Source organism: Schistocerca gregaria, chromosome 4 (genome assembly GCF_023897955.1).
Source record: "Schistocerca gregaria isolate iqSchGreg1 chromosome 4, iqSchGreg1.2, whole genome shotgun sequence".
Taxonomy (NCBI): Eukaryota; Metazoa; Arthropoda; class Insecta; order Orthoptera; family Acrididae; genus Schistocerca; species Schistocerca gregaria.
In genome coordinates, this window is record NC_064923.1 from 603,144,566 (window position 1) to 603,166,026 (window position 21,461).

Below are 21,461 nucleotides of genomic sequence, written 5' to 3' on the forward strand. Positions count from 1 at the left end.
TACGACACAGATATTATATTTTTCTCTATCAACCCACGAGTATAAGCTTCTATACTCCGACCTAAGCGTAATTATCTTATTTACACATTTTTGTATTGAGTGTGATGTGGCAACTCCTCCTTTATACATCCCGTCTGTACATGAATATGCAGCTAATTTGTGACGAATTGTATTAAGATTGCCTGTCCCCATGGTTAATACGGCGTTCAGAGAGACAAATGAGATCAATTTCTTTCCAACTACAATAGTCCTGCAAAGAAATTAGCAGCTGCTTTACCATATTTTTACCCTCCTAACATACTGATGAAGCAATTGGGTTTCCCTTCCACTGGTTCATTATAAGATGAACTTGGAGTCTCTATCAATTTAATTTTCTTTAGTACTGTCTGTCTCAATTTTACATTGGACCTAAATTAGATGTCTTCTACTCCAAGTCTAGTAATCACTGCGATGTATCTTTGTGTGCTGGTGCCCTCCCTTACCCGCCCCCTTTACACCGTAATGTTTTTTTGGTAGAAGATCTGCAAACTTATTCTTACCTATCCAATCCAAGTGTAGGTTATGAGATGTATATCCCCATCCTCCTACAGCAACTACTGGAACAGTACCATCATGCGATTTTGTATCCAACTAAAGAAGCCATCTCAGCTCCTTTTTTGGTTATACTCGAGTATTTGGAATCCTCACCAGCTCGGATTAAAGAAAAAAATTGAAGTAATTTACAAGTGTGCTGCTAGATTTGTTATCGGTAGGTTCTGTAAGCTCGCGAGTAATATGTAGATGCTTCTTGAACTCAAATTTGATTACCTGGGAGGAAGAAGACCGTCATTTCATGAAACGCTACTTATAAAATTTAGAGAAGAGGCACCTGTAACTGACTGCAGAACAGTTGTACTTTCACCAGCGTACATTTTGCTTAAGGACCGCGAAGTCAGGATAAGAGAAATTAAAGGCTGTACGCTTGCATGTACGGGTTATCCCAAGAAGAATCTGCAGTATTCAGATATATGACTGGAACGATTATTCAAAGCAAAATATCTGTTAAAAATTGCCTCAAAAGCGTATATCCTTAGAGCTATGAGCACTACATCTTCGATCCTGTGAAACAAATCACTTGCACTAAAGGCTCCTTGCTTTATATATGTTGAGAGGTAGTAGTATGGACCAAAGCAAGGAAAAGAAGTCTAGTAAATATTGACTCTTAAGTTCATACCTTAACAGCTTGAAACCTTTTCGATTTTCCCACTCATCTTGTTTGTGAATTTGATTTTTCCCCTTTTCGTCTACCATAACAAAACTCACCGATGCGCTACAAGAGAAAATAACGATACAAAAAAGTCTAACTGGCAACTTGTAAGATGTCTAATGCATGTATCTGGACACTGTATTCTAACAGTGCTGCTTCGCAGACCTGCTTATGTCTTTCTGCACATCTCAAGTCCCAACGCACCATCCACAACTGTCAAAAGAACATGACTTACTTACTTACCCTCACGACAGTTACCTGCACGTTGCACACCAGCCTGTGAATTCTCAGTACGAAATTACCACGAAAATAATAGTCTGTGGAAGTGGCTACCCTCGTAAATAAACCACTTGCTCAACGTACACAAATTAGCTGAAATCTCTCCCTGTAACAACCAAACGATCATCAGCGGCTATAAATTCACAACAACTAGACAGCACACATTCGTACAAACAATTTACTTCCTTGCATTGTAGCTACGGCGTCACGACAGGTGAAAGCTATGTTCACTGTCTGACAGTGACTAAGCCTCTTAGTGTATTACAAAGCAAATAACATGATTGCTAAATAAATTCACATTCTACGCGACTTCATTTATGAAAATATTATGTATATCATATACACAAAGACAAAGTTTGTTTAGCCATAAGTGTGGAGTCCTCTCTCGATCGTCCGCACGCTCCAAGCTCTGGCTGCATTTTCCTCCAACAATGGCGTGTCCTAATCTCTGCTGCCACACCCAGGCGAGAGTGAAGTCACTCTCCACCCCCAATAAATGTGAATTTTCTGTTGTTAGAATACCTTCTGTCAACAGATCAAAGTGGTTGCTTGACAGAATGATGTATTACAATACGTAACCTTATCAGTCCCTACTTTTTTCCTTTGACATTTAATGCCACTCTGAATTTGGTCAGCTAGGAAGTGTTTTTGTTTGGGACACTTTTCATATTTATCCGGCAGTATCCGAACGTTGCAGGAGGTTTAGGTGCGCCCTCGGCACGACGGCCAACATCGCCTCAATCCGCGGCACCGGGCAGCCCAATCATGTTGGTCACTCGTGAATTAAGACCGAGAAGCTGAATTAAAACTTAAATATCCGTTATTTAGATCACACTGTGATTTTCACCTCCCTTATTCTAAAGACATCTCTTTACAGCTGTGTAGGATTATACTACTGAATTTGAAATGTTATAGTGTGTAACAACTAATAGCAAATAATCTTAGTTTCTCGGCGATCTCCGATGCTGTAGTGGCAGTAAAGGAATTAGTGAGTATCTGCTCCACAAAATTTACTGCATCTTTCCGAGCTTTTGACGGTTTAGCTAATGATTTGGTAGCGCCAAGAGAAATTTCAAGAAACACAGGTTGATACGACGTTTCTCTTTCAAAATTAAATGTTTACTGTGGAGCGCAGTTACAACACTCTTAACAAAACTGGCACACAAAAACTATCCAAAAACTGACTCCCTGGTAGCCGATTCCCCACTCCTTATAAACATTTACGAGTCATGCCATCCATTATTTATTCCATAAAATTTATGGTTTACAACCAAAAACACACTGGTGTACACAGACTGACATCACAAAATTATGTTTTAGTTCGCTCCTTCCACTCTGTAACATAAAGTTCTACACAGCTTTTAGTTTCTAGTGCTGAGATTTATAAAATATAGTAGATTACAGTACTTTTTATGATGGTACTTACACCACAAAAAGTATTTGTTGGAAAAGGTTTCTCACATTTACATATGTTCATTCCATAAATACTAAAGAAATGCAGGTTTCACTTCTTCTGAAAGGCATTCTGATATTACAAAATGAGATTTGTTTATATTTTATACTCAGGTATTGATTAGTAACAGTGAAACCAGCACAGGGGTTTGTGTATGACTGCTAAAGTGGAAAAGAAATTAATGACAGAATTTGAATCAGTATAATAAATTGAGTTCTGAAATTGCCAGATAAATGAGAAAGCCTGTAAGTATGGCTTAATGTCTTTACAAACTGCTGTCACTCACACAATCCCTTCTCTGTATTATTTAATACATCTTTACACATATTCTATGTATGTACCATAAAATGAGGATGAATCGTGCTTTGTCAACAAGATATTTTAGTAACATAATAGGATATGTTAAAATCACTTTTCAGTTGTGCATACTGCACAAAAACGTAGAACTCTTTTATGTGAATGTGTTTGAGACATTTTACTGACAAACTCCAATTTCTTCCTAATAGTCTACCAGACATTCATCACCTTGATGGCAAGAACTATAGTGTAACATAATACTGATCATACTTATTGTGTATCACTAACTTCGTTTTTCCCTTCCCACCAGCACAGAAATCATGTGAAATAGAACATAACCTAAAAAAAGAGGTGATGAACAAAACTAATAAGTAGAGATACATATAACAAAAGAAAAGAAACAAAATACATTTACAGGTAGATACCTAGTATTTGTAAATGAAACTTAGTCCCCCCCCCCCCCGTTAAATTTAGTTTTCGTTTCAAATACTAGATTCAAATCTAATAATAACCTTGTTTACATCCAAATTTTTAGGTAATCTGATCATTTTAACATGTTCCTGTGTAAAGATTTCATAATTTAGGTATCTTCTATAAAGATAATCTCTGTGTGTGTCGCACATCATATTTATGTGTGTTTGCGACTTTCAGTTGTCACCTGAAGATGGGCTGAATACCTGAAACCTTGTTCATGACCAAATAAATATAATTTTACTGAACACTGGGAAATATTGTCATTTTTAATAGGAAGTAGGTGTGTATTACTTCCAAACAGCATCAATGTCCTTCTTACTTGTTACAACTTCGCCAAAATTTATCCACTATTGCATATAAAATTTGTAACATAAACATACAGCAAGATTACCATTATAATACATTGCTTATGTGCCACATAGTAATTATTTAATCAAAGCTCCCTTATCTCTTAATAACTCTATGAAATATATCTTTCAGTATCAAAAGTACTTCATGAGTGTGGTTTTGTTTCTTAAGATTGCCAGTACGAGTGGCTGACTTCAAGCACAAAATTCTGTATGTATAAGTAACTACTCACTTAGAAATAACTGAGCACGATTTACTTTTAAACAGTGAGTACATGTAAGTTACTTAGTGTGTACAATCGACTTCTCCCACAAACTCTTCCAGTGCCAAGTAAAATTTCTCTCATATACGTAATACTGATTGCGACAAAAATTTCAGTACACAGTTGTGTAGCTGAAGAACTCACTGATTGGAAATGAGATGAAATGAACACAAAAAGTAATTAATGTTTCAGTACACAGCTTGAGACTCTTTGTATGATTAACATTTGTTCTTTTGACTTTGAGTAACTTTTCTATATGACTGAAGCTTTTTTGCTTGTGGAAAATTAACATAATTCCACAGTATTGTTAAATAAAAATTAATATTCGCAAATCAGATATCAGCAGAAAGTATAGAGTAAGAAAATTACAGACACAAATGATACAGGATTGGTTCTCTAAGAGTGCAAAGAAAATAGTTTTTCCTGAGGGAATAATGATACTGTTGTAGAATAAAAATCACATATCACAATTCATATCATAAAATTGTATATAAAAGTTTTCTGACTTATTCAGCCCACATCACATGACAATTTACACTCTCCTGTTTGGTTGTAAGCACTTAGTTGCACTACATTCCTTAACCGAAATATTATTCTTGTTTTTGAGGATGAGGGTCTGATATCACATTAAATGAGCAAATGCACATGTCAAAAACTTTTTGAGTTCCTTACTAACTGCTTTAGATCTGTCATTGGACTTTATAGGAACCAGGTCCCCAGTTCCGAACTGTGCTATTTTTAACTTTCTGGTATGTTTCTGTTTTGTTAAACTGTACTGTTGTTTCGTGGTCCTCTTAAAAACCTCTTTCCTTTCTTGTGCTGTTAATGCTTTTCATTCAGAAGACTTTATTATTACTTCATTGAAAACGTTGTCAGGATTATTTGTACAATAATTCACAAAGGGAAAATCCAATATCAGAGTACCGCGAACTATTTAAAATGTCCTCAAAATCTCTCACATTGTCTAACCATTCATAAGTGATTTTCTCTTCGATATGTTCTAAACAGTCTACCATCTCTCACATACAGATTTCTGTTGAACTGTGCGGCGGTACCTGGCAATTAATACAGAGCTTAGATACTCTTCCAAATAGCATCCCTTATGAGCAAAACAGTTGCCTGTTTACCTGTAATTATTCGTACTTTAGGAGCTTTTGCTATGCAGTGCTCTATTTAAAAAGAAAAACTCTATATAGTTACGGGGCCGAGCAGCGCACGTCTGCTTTCATGCCATGCAACTAATTCGCCGCAAATAAAAACCTGTAGCGTGATCCCACAGTTAAATAGTCTGTGTACTGGCTAGAATTACGAAGTCATAAAATACAAAATAAAAGTTAAATGAATAATTTAATATCAAGGACTTCATTCTAACGTCTGAAATTGATGTAGACGACAGAGGATCCTGTTGAGTAAAATTTATTCAAGAAAGGACATCTAAAAAAAAACGGTACGTTGTCGTACTATATTCAATTAAAGTCCAAACGAAAATACCTTTGTCCCTTATCAAATGCAGTAATGTTACGTTGAATCTACGTCTATTTCGTGATAATAATAAATTAAATATTCACCAGCTCAAAATAGTTCGAAATTCAACATGATGACTCACAAATTAACACACACAATACACAGAGTAATAATTTATACTCTGTCTATTCTCAATTCCGTAATACAAGTGGTAAAATTAGTGTCATATTCTGGAACACAATTGGACCTCTCGAAATACAAAGTTCAATCAAATATTAGAGTAGTATATTCTTTATTCACCACCCAGAGTCAGTCACCTATATGACTAAATTACGCACGTTAACATAGGCACGTCTGCCCTCTTCCAGCATTCCATACCAGTGTTCGGAATCGGTCCATTAAGTTTTTCCCTCGCAAAGTCCACTCTCCACTAGACTCCCACAGTATTCCGCTGCTACCTCCTTTTACATTGGCTTAAGTCCATCCCCATCAAAAATATATCGATCTTACATGCTACAGACGTGATTTGATTCAATAAGACCAATTCCCGAATAAAACTAATGTATTAAAACTACGTTTAAATAAGGAAATAACATAAACAAACGTTTACACTCAAATCTTGTACAAATCACGATAAATGACGACAGAAAATTATTACATACTGTTTTAACAATTACGAGTACTTATGGTTTCTCGGCGGAAACATCTTGTGGTTCTCTTTTAAATTGCAAAGACTGCTAACACGTGCGTCTGACCACTTTTAAATTATCACAGTTTTTTTTTTAAGATCACTTTGCGGTATCGCCCGCTATCCAGTCGGCCGCAACTTCAAATGCACGCGCCTCCTGTTACGGCACCACGTTTTGTACAGCTGCTACTGTGGCACAAGGGGACTACCACGAACGATTTCATCTCTGTCAATGAGATGCAAGCATCCACTCTTCGGAGCTCCAGCAACGGCTGTACTTATGTTCGAACAATTACACACACAGACCATTCTGTGTGTTTGCGTAATTATACAGAATTCGTAGTGACTAGGGCTCGAAACTTCTGAATAGGCATTGTATTGAAGAGTGACAGATTTATAAACCTTTTGCATGAGTATATACTTCTACATTCAGATCTGCTGTTATCAATTGATATTGCCAATACAACAACAAAGTTATGTCTTATTCTTAATCTTTGTATTAGATGTACAATAAATAAATATCTGAGTTATCTGTTCCTGGACAGCATTTGTTCCTCGCTCCTGTATCCACTAAAAATCGCACAGCGTACAGGAGTGTCTTAATAAACCGGCGACGAGGAAAAGTAAGTGGGACAATGAGTTATGGACACCAGAGTGAGACATTTCTTTTTTTCCGTAGAACTTTTTTGTGTGTGTGTGCATCTATTAAATTGAAATACTTAAGTTGAAATATTTAAGTTGGGGAGCAAAATCTAAGTTCTGAGCTGTGTCTAACATCTCTGGTTCTGTTTTGGGATCAACAATTAGCAGAATTGTTTTCATCAGTTACTTGCCTTTCACAAGTGCAGGCAGCCCAGCTGCAAAAGGCCCTAGAAGTTAAACAAGGAATTCAGTTTCCGTCTCCACCCTTCCGCCAGTTCGATGAGATGAAGGAAACGTGGAAAGAATAACAACACAGCTGCACCAACATTTCGACGCCTACAAAATCACAGGTGAATCACGTCGTGCATTTTCTTTTCATGTAATGTTGTGTACACCTACCGCCTCATAGTGAAATTATTTCCCCTCAGTGAGCCCCAGACATGCTATACGAGCTCATAGTTACAAGATTAGACGACTTTTTTGAGAGTGAAATACACGTTGCCGCTGCACAGTATAAATTTTTCTGCGCGAATTGTCGTAGTGATCAGTCTTAGAAAAAATGGATTAGGGGATTGCAGAGCGTGGCTAGAGACAGTAAATACAATTGTGTCTGTGGCACAGCTGGTCAGGATGAAATGATTTGGGATTCTATTCTTAAGAATCTGTCAGATCGGAGATTGAGCGCCGAAATTCTAAAGCATTGCAACTCTAGCCTCAGTGAAGTGCTTAAGGTCGTCGATGAGCGTGAAAGTTCAGTATTCAGCCGAGAAAGATATCTTTCCACCAGTTATTGCTCCACTTCTAACAACCGTCTTCATCCATAGCCCTGGTCCCAGCAGACGTTAAGTCAGCACCGCGGAAATGTGCCGGACTCACTACATACAGCGTTTGCCATGCCGGCGCAACGCTAACTGCGCTGCCCCAGCTCCAAGCAAAGTGAAGTTATGTGTGAAATTCTGTGTCACCGTTCATCGGAAGGAAATGTTGTCGTCGCTAGGGACCTACAAAACCGGCGTGCCTGCGAAATACTATAAGGCCCACTTCTGTTTCACGCGGGAGTGATTGAAAGCGGGAACAGATACAAATCAGTGTCATTTCAAGTTCAGATTCTACGCCTGATCCTGCTCAAAAATCAGACAAGCGAAAACGCAGAAAACACACACACACGTTTAATGCGATTGCCACATACTTCAAAAAGGATATCCCAATCTTGAAATTCAAGAAACGACTTTAGTGCCCAGAACAATTTTTGTTATGAGAACACACCGTAAACTGAGGCTGATGTTGCAACTTTGTAACCAGACACTGCTTTTTCAACTAAATAAAGGAGCTTATAAGACGTTGCTTAACCTAGATACGTGTGAAAAAATTGGCCACGCAGCTTTGCAACCATGAAGTCTGCATCTCACCGCCTTTAACGGCGACAACATTTCAATGCTTGGAACGTGCCACTTCATTGCAAAATACAAAGACACAACTAAGGAAGTGCCTTTCACTCACGTAAGAGTTTAAATATCCTTTCGGGTTAGATATACAGGGCAAAGCTAATGTGCAGCCCACATCTTGCCGTGCACGCCCTGTGACGCAAGCATTACATGACAACGTGCCTACGGAAATTCAAAGACTGGAATCCGTTGCCGGCCGGTGTGGCCGAGCAGTTCTAGGTGTTTCAGTCTGGAACCGCGCGACCGCTACTGCCGCAGGTTCGAATCCTGCCTCGGGCACGGATGTGTGTGATGTCCTTAGGTTAGTTAGGTTTAAGTAGTTCTTAGTTCCTTGGGACTGATGACCTTAGATGTTAAGTCCCATAGTGCTTAGACCCATTTCAACCATTTTTTGGAATCCGTTGCTGTTTTAAGGCCTATTTGAGCAAGACAGTGGGCTACAGCCCTAGTTGTCATTCATGAACTAAATGGGAAGATTCGTCATTCGGAGTTCAGACGCACGGTAAATTGACAAACAGTTGTTGATTCCCACCCGCTGACATGTATAAAGGAAATTTTCGACAGCTTAGTGTGAGGACAGTTCTTTTCAAAAATTAATCATACGGAGGTCCATCTTCATTTACCATTGGGCGAAGAGAAAAAGAAATTTTTTTCTGTGCATACCCAGTGCCTGATTGAATATCAACGCCTATCTTTTGGAAGTGCTTCCGCACTTGCGTCGCTTCAAAATTTTGGAAATTTGTAGTAAGGTCTTATGGAACCAAACTACTTAGATCATCGGTCCCTTAGCTTACACTCTAGTTAATGTAATTTAAACTAACTTACGTTATGGACAACACACACATCCATGCGAGGAGAGGACTCGACCCTCCGACGGGGAGGAACCGCATGGACCGTGCAAGGCGCCCCAGACCAAGCAGCTGCCACGCGCAGCTCGCTTCAAAAATGTTGTCGAACATGCAACGTCCGATAAGCCTTCTCTTTAATTATCTTGATGGTGTTATCTTGTCTGCACAACGACGAAACAGCACGTTAAAATTTTAGACTGTATTTTTCAAGTTTTAACTGAGGCAGAATTCAAAAGCAGCTTGCAGAAAAGATCTTTTTTCAACACCATTTAACACGTACTCATCGATGTCAATGGTGCTTGTCTTTCACCGAAACATTTGAAAGTTGTTGAGTCTTAGTACATAAAGTTCATTTCTAATGCGGCGTCTCTGCACCGCCTCAGTGGTGGAAATGTTCTGTTCCATTGCATGAAAAACTGTGAACAAGCATTCAAAAGACTGAAAATTTTATATCTCCCTCAACCTTGCCTTATGCACTATGTTTCCTCAAACCATTTGTGCTTGTGCTTGCCTCGCGCTATGGCATCGAATCAATTCGAGAAATTCTAACCCACAAAATTGGCAATACACAAAGCCCCATCGCATTTGCTTTCAAAAGTTTGAACAGTTCAGTTAGCTGGAGAAAGGAGTTTTGGCTACAAATTTCAACATTATCTGTAAGGCAGAAAACTTTTCTTGGTCACGGACCATATGCCTATGACTACACCGTTTCATCCGTTGAAACAAGTTTCCGACAACACGGCGGAAAAGCTTCAACGTTGTTAGCTATTGTTGTGAAATTACCATTATCAAACTCTGTATCGCCCGACTGTGCAACACGCAAACGCTGACACATTGTCTCGTTTGCCCGTCGGCAGTGGTGCAGCATTCGACGCTTCGGAACCTTCTTGATTACATATTGATTTTTCTTTTTCGCAAGCACTCGATTCGTTTCCTACTGATTCAAGGCACATCGCACAAGCCACGGAGCATGACTAGGCACTACGATCGCTGAAAAGCTGCATTTACGAATTCTTCGCTGGGCGCGCTCCCCATTCCTTAGCAGGAAGATACTTCGTGTGCCACAACACTTTATTCCTTCTGAATGATCTGTTCCCGTTTCACGTACCTAACTAACATACAAGAGTGTTAAGTCTCGCACCGTTGCAACAGCAGGTGTTAAGTCATGTACACAAAGGTCCTTGGGGAATAGTACGCAATAAGCAGTTGGCGTATCAGCATTATATGTGGCTTGGCTCAGATAAGCAAATACAATGTGTGGCGGCTCAGCGTCGCGTTTTTGCAGTCAGGTTACTCCGTGGTATAACATCACTTCATTCACCTGTCGTAATACCTTTTAGGGTATGACCAGATTTTGAACAAGGTGAAAAAGGCGTAGAATTGACTTGTACTTAGCTTTTTGATGTTGTTGTAGTGGGCGATGTCTCCAAGGTTGCTGCTGTTTCTTGTGCAAGTTTATAAAAATAGGTTCTGGTAAGAGGTCTGTCGTTTGTCCTTAAACAATAAAGCTTGGCTATGATGTCATTTTCCACAAGATTGCTTTCATCCACATTTTGATACAATTTCACTATTGCTTACAATATTCACAAGTATTACTGATGACAACAGTTTTTTGATGGACCCTCACTACACATCCACTTCCTTCCATCTCTGAAAATCAGGTGCGTTGCCTGCCTTGAGATGTCAAAGGCCTAATAAAACCTCGAGTTTAGACTGGAGTTGTTATTCTAGCTTTTGTTTACGTGCTTCTAACACTGTTTAATACTACTACAAAAACCGGAAAAATGTTAAACTTACAGGTAGATAACAATACTTACAGTAGGTATTGGTGATTATACGGGAAAATGATGTTCATATTGTTTTGAAAATGGTATACTTAATTTGACTTGGTAGTGTTTTCCACCCTTATTCTCAAGTGTTTTGCAGTTTTGTGTTTTTCTACAAATAGGTTACATCTATTTTATGTTCCATATCAGTTTTTACACATATTTGAAGTAATTTAGATGTGTACCGCATTGTGAATTAACATGGCTATTTTATGATGTTAACCTTCTGGAAAAACATCCGTTACCTTAATTTCTGTTGCACCTTTGTCCTTAGGCTCAAACAAGTCTACCAATTCAATGTCCTTATCATAATTTCCTTCTAAATTACCCCAGAGGCCTGGATTGAATAACTTGTATAAATTCCCTTCTCCTAAACAACACTCAAAAAAATTGTTCAAATGGCTCTGAGCACTATGGGGCTTAACTTCTTAGGTCATCAGTCAGCTAGAACTTAGAACTACTAAAACCTATCTAACCTAACGACATCACACACATCCATGCTCGACGTAGGATTCGAACCTGCGACCGTTGCGGTCACGCGGTTCCGGACTGTAGCGTCTAAAACCACTAGGCCACCCCTGACGGCTAAACGACAGTCATCACGTAATGTTTCATCAATACTTAGACTATGGAAATGTTCTTTCCACTAACCTCTCCAAAATCCTTAATCTACTACTTCTTTATTTAACTGAACAATTTTAACTAAACTCTCTATATTTACTTTTTTACATTTTCACAGTTCTGAGCTGAGTCTTCCACGAAAAAAATAGCTACCAGAACAATTATTAGCCAATCTAATCTTTATAGCTTCCTTGAAGACAGAATCCGAAAAGGAGTTTCCACATCACTGTAGTGCATGGGATGTCCTCTATCAATACAGTATTCGGCCACAGCTGACTTGTGTCGCTGTGATGAGCGTCTGACTTTCGATGCTCCACACATCTCTCATGAACGGTGCGTGTTGTTTGATCTATGTATGACTTCTCACAATTTCCACAAGGATTCTGATACAAACCCGCTTTACGAAGCAACAAACCGTCCTTTACAGATCGGAGTAAAGCTTCAGTCTTCGTGGGAGGCCGGAAGATCACCTTATCACCGTGTTTCTCGAGAATACGGTCTGTCTTCGAGGAAAGAGCACCCACATAGGGCAAAAAGATACGTGGTTTACTTAGTTCTGGTGCATATCGGAATATCAACATAGATTCAACCAACGAGGTGACGATATGGACTGCTGGCTTGCTGAACGTTTCATCACTACCAAAGGAAGTCGTAAAAAGTTAAAAAGTGCGAGGTACCACCGACATTTTATGGGCTTCCACCAGTTCACAAGATGAGTAAGGATGAGTATCTAGAGGATCTGTCTATGAGGGCTAAGCACTGTTGGTTCACCAACGTATTTTTCTCTACAAACATTTAGCTTCCTTTTGAAAACCTTTGGTAGGAAAATGTGGTCACCACATTCGTAATTCTATGAATTTTATTAAGAGACTAAACAATGTCAGGGTAAATAGTGCGGATGAGCTCGTTAGTTTTGACGTGGTATCATTATATATCACGGTACCGTTAAAGGACTCTTTATCTCTTATCGGCCAACATGTTGATAATAACATCACGGCTTTATTTAAACATATGCTTTTGTCATCTTGTTTTCAGTTTAATAGCGATTTTATGGGTAGATTGACGGAGTTGCTATGGTAGGCCCCCTCCCTACTCTGGTAGCTAATTTATTCATGGAAAGCTTCGAGGACAAGACACTGAAATCAGCATGTTTGAAACCAAAGGTCTTCTAGAGGAACGTGGACGACACATTCCTAGTATGGCCGCACGGGATGCATGAATTACATCTACTTATTGAGCATCTGAATTCTATCCATGCCAGTATCAAATTTACTGTGGAAGTAGAAAAAGACTGCTGCCTCCCCTTTTTGGATGTTGTGGTTCGTATAAAGTTGATGGCACGTTACGACTTGCCCTATATCGTAAACCTACACATGCAAAAATATATCTACATGCCAATAGCTGCTATCACCCTTCACAGACCACAGGTATCCTTAAGACGTTAGTACATAGAACGCATAGTATATCCGATAAAGACAATTTGCAAGAAGAGCTCACGTACCTCATGAGCATTTTTAAAGCGAATCGATTTCCTCCGCATGAAAACCTAGAATGCAGGTATGTCAGGGGGAAGAAGATAGTAATTCCTTCTGATAAAGTACTTTTTTGCCCTAGGTGGGTGCTCTTTCGTCGAAGATAGGCCGTATTGTCGAGAAACACTGTGTTAAGGCGATCTTCCGGCCTCTCGCGAAAATTGCAGCTCTACTCGACTCTGTAAAAGACGATTTGTTGCTTCGTAAATCTGATGTGAATTAGATTCCTTGCGGAAATTGTGAAAAATCATACACAGCTCAAGCAACATGCACCGTTTGTGAGAGAAGTGTGGAACATTGAAGATACACACACTTATCGCAGCCAGGCAAGGGAGCTTTGGCCGAACATTATATTGATACAAGGCGTTCAATGAACTACAGTGAGGTGAAGATTCTAACATCCACCTCTTCCTTTTGCGATTCTGTCTTCAAGGATGCTACAGAAATTAGATTAGCTAATAATTTAATAAATAGAGATAATTGTTTTAATTTCGACAAAGCATGGAATCCGGATCTTGGGACGATTAAACTGCAGAGAAGCCGTCATGGTGTCATCGCCGGCTGACCCTCAGGTTGATTATAATTAAAGGTAAACACTGTAGAAATAACATCACTGATCAGAACTACGTTAAATTGCAACGGAATATTATCGGAGAAGGGGAAAACGTAAGGCGGAAGAAAAAAGAATAGTGTGAAAATTGATCATTAGATCGCGCTGTATGTTTTAGAACACGTAAATGAAAACACCTGTTATGCGCACAACCCATTGAATTTGGTATGAACACGCTGGGTGCACGGTTTTACTCCTTTCGAGTATGCAACGTTCGCTAAGGCTGTCTCAATGCGGGATCGCGCTCCCTTGTAAAGCTGAATTACAAGAGCGATGACTGTGCACACGTCGCTCTGCAGAAGTTCCGGACACTGAAGGGCTTGAAAAATGGCATCGGTCCGATGACTGCCGTGGGTCTGGAGAAAACGATTCGAAAATAAGTAAAGAAAGGTTCTTTTGGTGTGCAACCTGGTGTAGGAAGGAAACGAAGTGATTCGACGTCATCGGCAGCAGTGGCCACAGCAATGCAGGAGAAGACGACTGGTGATGTGTAAACGTGAAGGGCACGGAGAATTGCCCGAACATTGAACATTCCCGTGAACACGGTGCTTAAAATCATACGAAACATTCTTCTTTGCTATCCATTCAAAATTATCCATGTGCACGAGTTACTTCATGTTGGCCTGCGAGCAAAAGGGAGTTTTGCTACAGAATTCCTTGCTGGCATGGAGGTGGACAATGATTGGCCGTGGAAGACTTTGTGGACAGGCTATGTCAATACACAGAATTGTCGAATATGGGCAACGGCAAATCCACAATCTAATCAACAAGTGCAGGTTTACGGCATCATTTATCATAGGGCCATATCCACGTCATTCCAGCTCTCCAACAGCGTGAATGTGTGGTTGGGATCATTGTTATGCAAGATGGCGCACCACCGCACATTGCAAATCCAGTTAAGCAGCTCCTGGAGCACCATTTCCGAAATTCTAGAATTATCAGCCGCCATTTCACTACAACCTGGCCGTTCGGAGCACCTGATCTTAATCCGTGTGATTTCTGGTTCAAATGACTCTGAGCACTATGGAACTTAACATCTGAGGTCATCAGTCCCCTAGAACTTAGAACTACTTAACCCTAACTAACATAAGGACATCACACGCATGCATACCCGAGCCAGGATCCGAACCTGCGACCGTATCGGTCGCGTGGTTCCAGACTGAAGCGCCTAGAACCGCTCTGCCACGGTGGCCGGCTTACTTCTGGCTGTGGGGCTATCTGAAAGATTTTGTGTTCAGTGCTCCGATTGTTAACTTACTTGCATTGAAGGTATGCATATCGCAACACATTCTGAACGTGAGCCGGAAACACTTCGAACACTTGGGTAACATCCTGTTTCTATATTTCAACTTGTTGCAGAAAACTGTGGACAGCATATTGAACATGGTTTGCGCCAGTCACACTGAAATTAATAATCCGATTTGAATTTGATTGCTGTTTTTATGCAGATTTTGACTTCAGGACAGTTAAAAACCGATGTGATTGATGCTTTTTATGCGTTTTTTGGCCTCAGGACAATTAAACTCCCATTTTTCCCATCCGATGTGATACGACCTTGCCGTGGTGGATGGGCTTACGTGACTAAGAGTATCACACCTGTACACCCAGGCACACTGAGTGGCACGGTTTGTTTAACGTCAAACGTACACCTTAGGCATTGTTGTATGATTCAATCGTCATTTGTAGTTGACAATCTACTGCTACGTTTTGTAATTATTTATTTTTCTTCTGCCATAGCCTTTCCCCCTTCTCCGATAATTTCTGTTACAAATGACGTCGTTCTGACCAGTGGTGTTATTTCTACAGCTTTCTGAATGTTTAATTATAGTCACCCTGTTCATGGACAAACGAATCGCTTGTCCGTACGTAGTCCTTCGCCACAGGCGGCGCGTGCGTAAACGTATCTCTTGCCTGCGGACCAGCGTCTGTAACTCGCAGGCGCGTACCTCCGAACTAGAGAATATAAAGCTTCACTCGACGTGAGCACGTAGTTTAACATTTAGTAAATGTATATTATTGTCGTTCATGTGAACTATTATACAAGGAGACTTGATACCACTGGGCTTTTCACCGTCTGAACTTCAGTTTTGATGGTCAATTGCTTAAAAACCTGCTATAGACGATGAGATAGGTTTAGCTTTGTACTCCTAAGCACAATTTGTGGTCGTGTTAGCGCTAGTGCCAGCGTTTACAAGTACTGTCTCCTAGTAATAATCACATTTGTAATCTGGTTATATATTATTTGTGTTTATGCCAGTAACATTTAAAGTCGAAAGAAAAGTAATCTAGTGGCCACCTAAATGCCACTCGAGCCATGGAATATTCTTCTTTCAGTCGATCCACCACATACACACCTCCTTCTGTCCGATTATAATACGTGATGATTTCAGGTTTTGCGTGTTCCCCAGTTGATGGATCAATCTGATAATTGTCATAGAGTGTCCTTATTATAAGCAGAATTTTTTTCTTCTGATATATAGGATACCAGAACCTTGTCCTCATGGAAACCAAAGATTCTGCTGGGTGTTGGTCTTATTTTAGTATCTAGGAACCAACAAGGGATTTCTGTTTTATTCTTCCTGAGAGTACCGACTAAAGTTGTTCGATTGCTCATCAATTCATCGGCCAATGCAATCAAGAAGAATTAATTATCAGTCGTTACATTTCTACCCACGTATAACGCATCTTGTGATAATCACTTCACGGCAACAGATGCCTGGGTAAATTTCTACATAACTGGTTTAAAAGGAATAAGAGTCACATAAAGCATACACCTTGATTCCGCACTTGGCCGGCTTATTTGCTATGTACATGCGGAATTTACAGCGGCCTCGAATTGCTTCCATCATTTCATCAGGTGTTACATTTTCTCCTATCCGATAACTCGATCGATACTTATCGACAAAGGAATGAAATATTTTAAGAATTGTGGCGATATTGTCATACTTAGATCTCTCTCAGCGTGTCTGAATATCGTCAAACCTTACAGTTGTCATTATGAAAAGAAATCCAGTATTGCTCATAACGGCTCCAGAAATATCAGGAGTTGTGCTGTCTTTGTCGCAAATTTCCTGCACATTCAAATAACGCATTTTTTATACCAGCCATGTATAAAATGCCAATAAACAGTTTCAGTTCTATAATATCAGTCTCTTTACAGTCCCTCTCTCTTGAAAGTCGAGCCTTGATTTTTTTAATGTGAATATTCGTATAAGTTACTACGTCAGTCAGCATTTCTTCACCTACGAAAAGAAGAAAATAGTCTACAATATCTTTGGCGTCTTTTGCCACAGCTTTTATCTCTTGTCTACCAATCATAATATTGCGAGATGCTGTCCTCACTTTGGAACATCCTGGATTGTAACTCCATTTCGTTTGTTTGTTTGTGCCTAAGTAAAATAACTGACCTCGCACTTGGATGGAACACAATTCCAACTCATCTTCATCTGATGACTAGCAGATCCAGGCCGTCTTCTCCCAGCCACGCCAAAATTCTTTCTTCTAATCTACCATCCATCCACAGAAAAACAAAATATTGATAGTTTACTCATTATATAGATAATTAGTTATCGTAAATAATTAAAAAAACATAGCCAAAGGGAGAGCAATGTACAAAAAATGATATTTTAAGAAACATGAATAACAAAAAATATATACCTACGTCGACACTCGTACGACAACAAAATGCCACACGACGATGATCGGCCCAACCTATTGATATCTGTGAGCGACACCCGCGTACTGGAGCAATGACAACAGTTTGCACGGGTCGGGGGACGTACAAAACCCAGCTACCGAGCCAACGAGGTCGCTGAAAGCACTGCTGACAAAATGCCGATTGTTTTAAAATTTGTGTAAGCGAAGTGCTCATAGCGCGAGTGCTCGCGGGTTAATGGTCGGACAATATGTGCCGATATAGCAGTGGAAAAAATATTTCAATTGCGCCGCTGTAAACCCGATGGGCGAGAGTGGCATTAATGTTGGAACACATTTTCATTAAAATGTTTTGCAAATTTCCCTCTTCATTATTTTCACTTTGGCCTAGCTCTCTTAGATTATGATCTGAGTGGTCTACATGTGACTGGTCAAGTGACGCTGTTTCTATATTTGCTTGCCGAAAGGGTATCCTCTCTTCATGTGGTTCTTGTTTATTTCGTCAACCAGACTCAATATTAAAAAAAAACTCGTTCTTCCAAAACACTAGTAATAGAGTATGTTCTAAATTGTCATAGTTTCCACAATCACAATACCAACTTTAGAAATAAAAATCATAAATGTACTTAACTTAGCTGCCACTTTACAGTAGCTGATTCCTGAGTCTGGCGTCCATCTTGTTTTTCAATTCAATGTGCCATCCGTCTTGAATTTGTGGCTCACGTGACAAGTATGGAGGCGACATCCATCATATATTTTATGTTGTGTCCTAAGCTTCTATGCCACTGATATACAACTCTAAATACCTTTTTCTCTAAGAGGGGTATTCATATTTACACTTTAGAATCATGGTCGCACAATCACGTCTAACGTCCCTTCATTCACCTGTCCTAATACCCCCTGGATACGACCGGATTCCAGTACTTGTCCTGTACCACAAAGTATTTAAATTTGGACAAAGTGAAGAAGGCATAGCTGAGTTAATTTGTACTTAGCTTTTTCATGGTGTTGAAATTTTGAGTGATGTCTCCCAGGCTCCTTCTGCTGCTTCCTGTGAAAGTGTATAAAATAGGTGCTGGTACGAGGTTTAACTTTTGTCCCTAGATAAAAAGTATTGGCCATGATGTAATTTTCCACCAAATGATTTTCATCCATATTTTGATATACTTTCACTACTCGTTACAATGCTCACATATGTTATGGATGAAAACAGTTTGAAACGTCCCCTTTAAAAAAATATTTATGAATTACTGTGCTGATAAACCTCTTACGTTGTCGTCTGTTTACAATAACAGTTCATTCGTAATTACTGTCTAAATATCTTCCCTAGGTTCTAGACTGGATAGTTAACTTCAAAACATTGTTGCATGATAACAGTTTCTAAGTGTGACAAGGCGTACAACTAACGTGAAGTGAAAAATTTTATGGCAGAGTCTAAGTTAAAAAGCAGATTATCTTTCAATAAACGGTTTTACATGTGAAATGTGGTGTAATCCTTTACTCTTCCTAGTACGCAGAGTTTCAACTTCAAACCAATTATCATCTTTTATACTTCGGTAAGGAATGGTAAAATTTTTTTCAAGGTTAGCGTCTATGTTATTTTTCTCTGAGACAGCCGGCGCACGTGGCTGCCTGCGGTGCGAGTCATTGTCTGTCTCTTTGTTGGAGCGCGTTGTTTTTGGGATTAGGAGACCTAACTTCTAAAAATTCACCTTGTCAAGAGGTCCCTGCCCTGTATGAATCCCGCCAGTTCTGATGAAATTCAGGTCTGTCGTTATGATTATATCGTCTCTCGTCGTGTCGGTAGTTGCTGAAATTTTTTTCTTGTCCGTCACGTGATGGAGAATTTCTCCATGAGTCGTATCTGCGCGGTGGACCGTTGCGTCTGAAGTTATTCTGTCTCCCTTGATAACAATTATTTTGGTTCCCATATTGTCTGTTTCTCTGATTGTCTCTGTGATAGTCATTAATGTGGGGAGGTGATCTTTCCCTGTAATTATTACTATATGAAACTTCCCCTTTGAAAAAATTAATGAATTACCGTGCTGATAAACGTCTTACGTTATTTGATTTTCAAACAGCTGAGCAAACCTGAACGTACTCAGGCATTTCTCTCTTTACTTATTCTGATCATCACTAAACCGACACACAATAATTTTAGCACGCCGCAGTCTGACTTTCAAAAATCCCTACAAAAGAATGGCCCTGACCAACAATAACTAATACCTTTCACAAATCACGTACCACACAACAATCTTCGTTACTGGAACTACTGCAATACAGCGAGCGCCACTACTGCCAACTAAATAAAAGATTCAAACTACTGAAGGCACTAACTACAGAGGCTCGAAATTTAGCGCGGACTTCCACGATGCCTATAACAGTTTCCACAACGAAAGTTTGTCTCGAAACCTGGCAGAAAATCCTAAGTGATTCAGGTCGTACGTGAAGTATGTTAGAGACAAGAAACAATCAATCCCTTCTCTACGCGATAGCAATGGAGAGACAGTGCTGCCAAAGCAGACTCACTAAACACAGCCTTCCGAAATGCCTTCACAAAAGAAGACGAAGTAAATATTCCAGAATTCGAATCGAGAACAGCTGTTAACATGAGTTACGTAGAAGGTAATATCCTTGGAGTAGTGAAGCAACCTAAATCACTTAATAAAAGCAAGTCCTCTGGTCCAGACTGTATACCAATTAGGTTCCTTTCGGAGTATGATGACGCATTAGCTCCATACTTAACAATCATATAGAACCGTTCGGTCGACGAAAGAGCCGTACCCAATAACTGGAAAGTTGCACAGGTCACACCAATATTCACGAAAGGTAAAAAGAATAATCCACTAAATTATAGACCCATATCGTTAACGTCATTATGCAGCAGGAATTTAGAACACATATTATATTCGAACATTATGAATTACCTGGAAGAAAACGGTCTATTGACACACAGTCAACATATGTTTAGAAAATATCTTTCCTGTGAAACTCAACTAGCTCTTTATTCAAATGAAATGTTGAATGCTATTGACATGGGATTACAGACCGTTTCCGTATTTCTGGATTCCCTGAAGGCTTTTGACACTGTACCACACAAGCGGCTCGTAGTGAAATTACGTGCTTATAGAACATCGTCTCAGTTATTTGACGTATTAATTGACGGAAAATCATCGAGTAGAACAGAAGTATCTTCTGGCGTCCCCCAAGGTAGTGTTATAGGTCCTTTGCTGTTCCTTATCCATACAGGACGTTACAAAAAGGTACGGCCAAACTTTCAGGAAACATTCCACACACACAAATAAAGAAAAGATGTTATGTGGACATGTGTTCGGAAACGCTTAATTTCCATGTTAGAGGTCATTTTAGTTTCGTCAGTATGTACTGTACTTCCTCGATTCACCACCAGTTGGCCCAATTGAAGGAAGGTAATATTGACTTCGGTGCTTGTGTTGACATGCGACTCATTGCTCAACAGTACTAGCATCAAGAACATCAGTACGTAGCATCAACAGGTTAGTGTTCATCACGAACGTGGTTTTGCAGTCAGTGCAATGTTTACAAATGCGGAGTTGGCAGATGCCCATTTGATGTATGGATTATCACGGGGCAATAGGCGTGGCGCGGTACGTTTGTATCGAGACAGATTTCCAGAATGAAGGTGTCCCGACAGGAAGACGTTCGAAGCAATTGATCGGCGTCTTAGGGAGCACGGAACATTCCAGCCTATGACTCGCGACAGGGAAAGACCTAGAACGACGAGGACACCTGC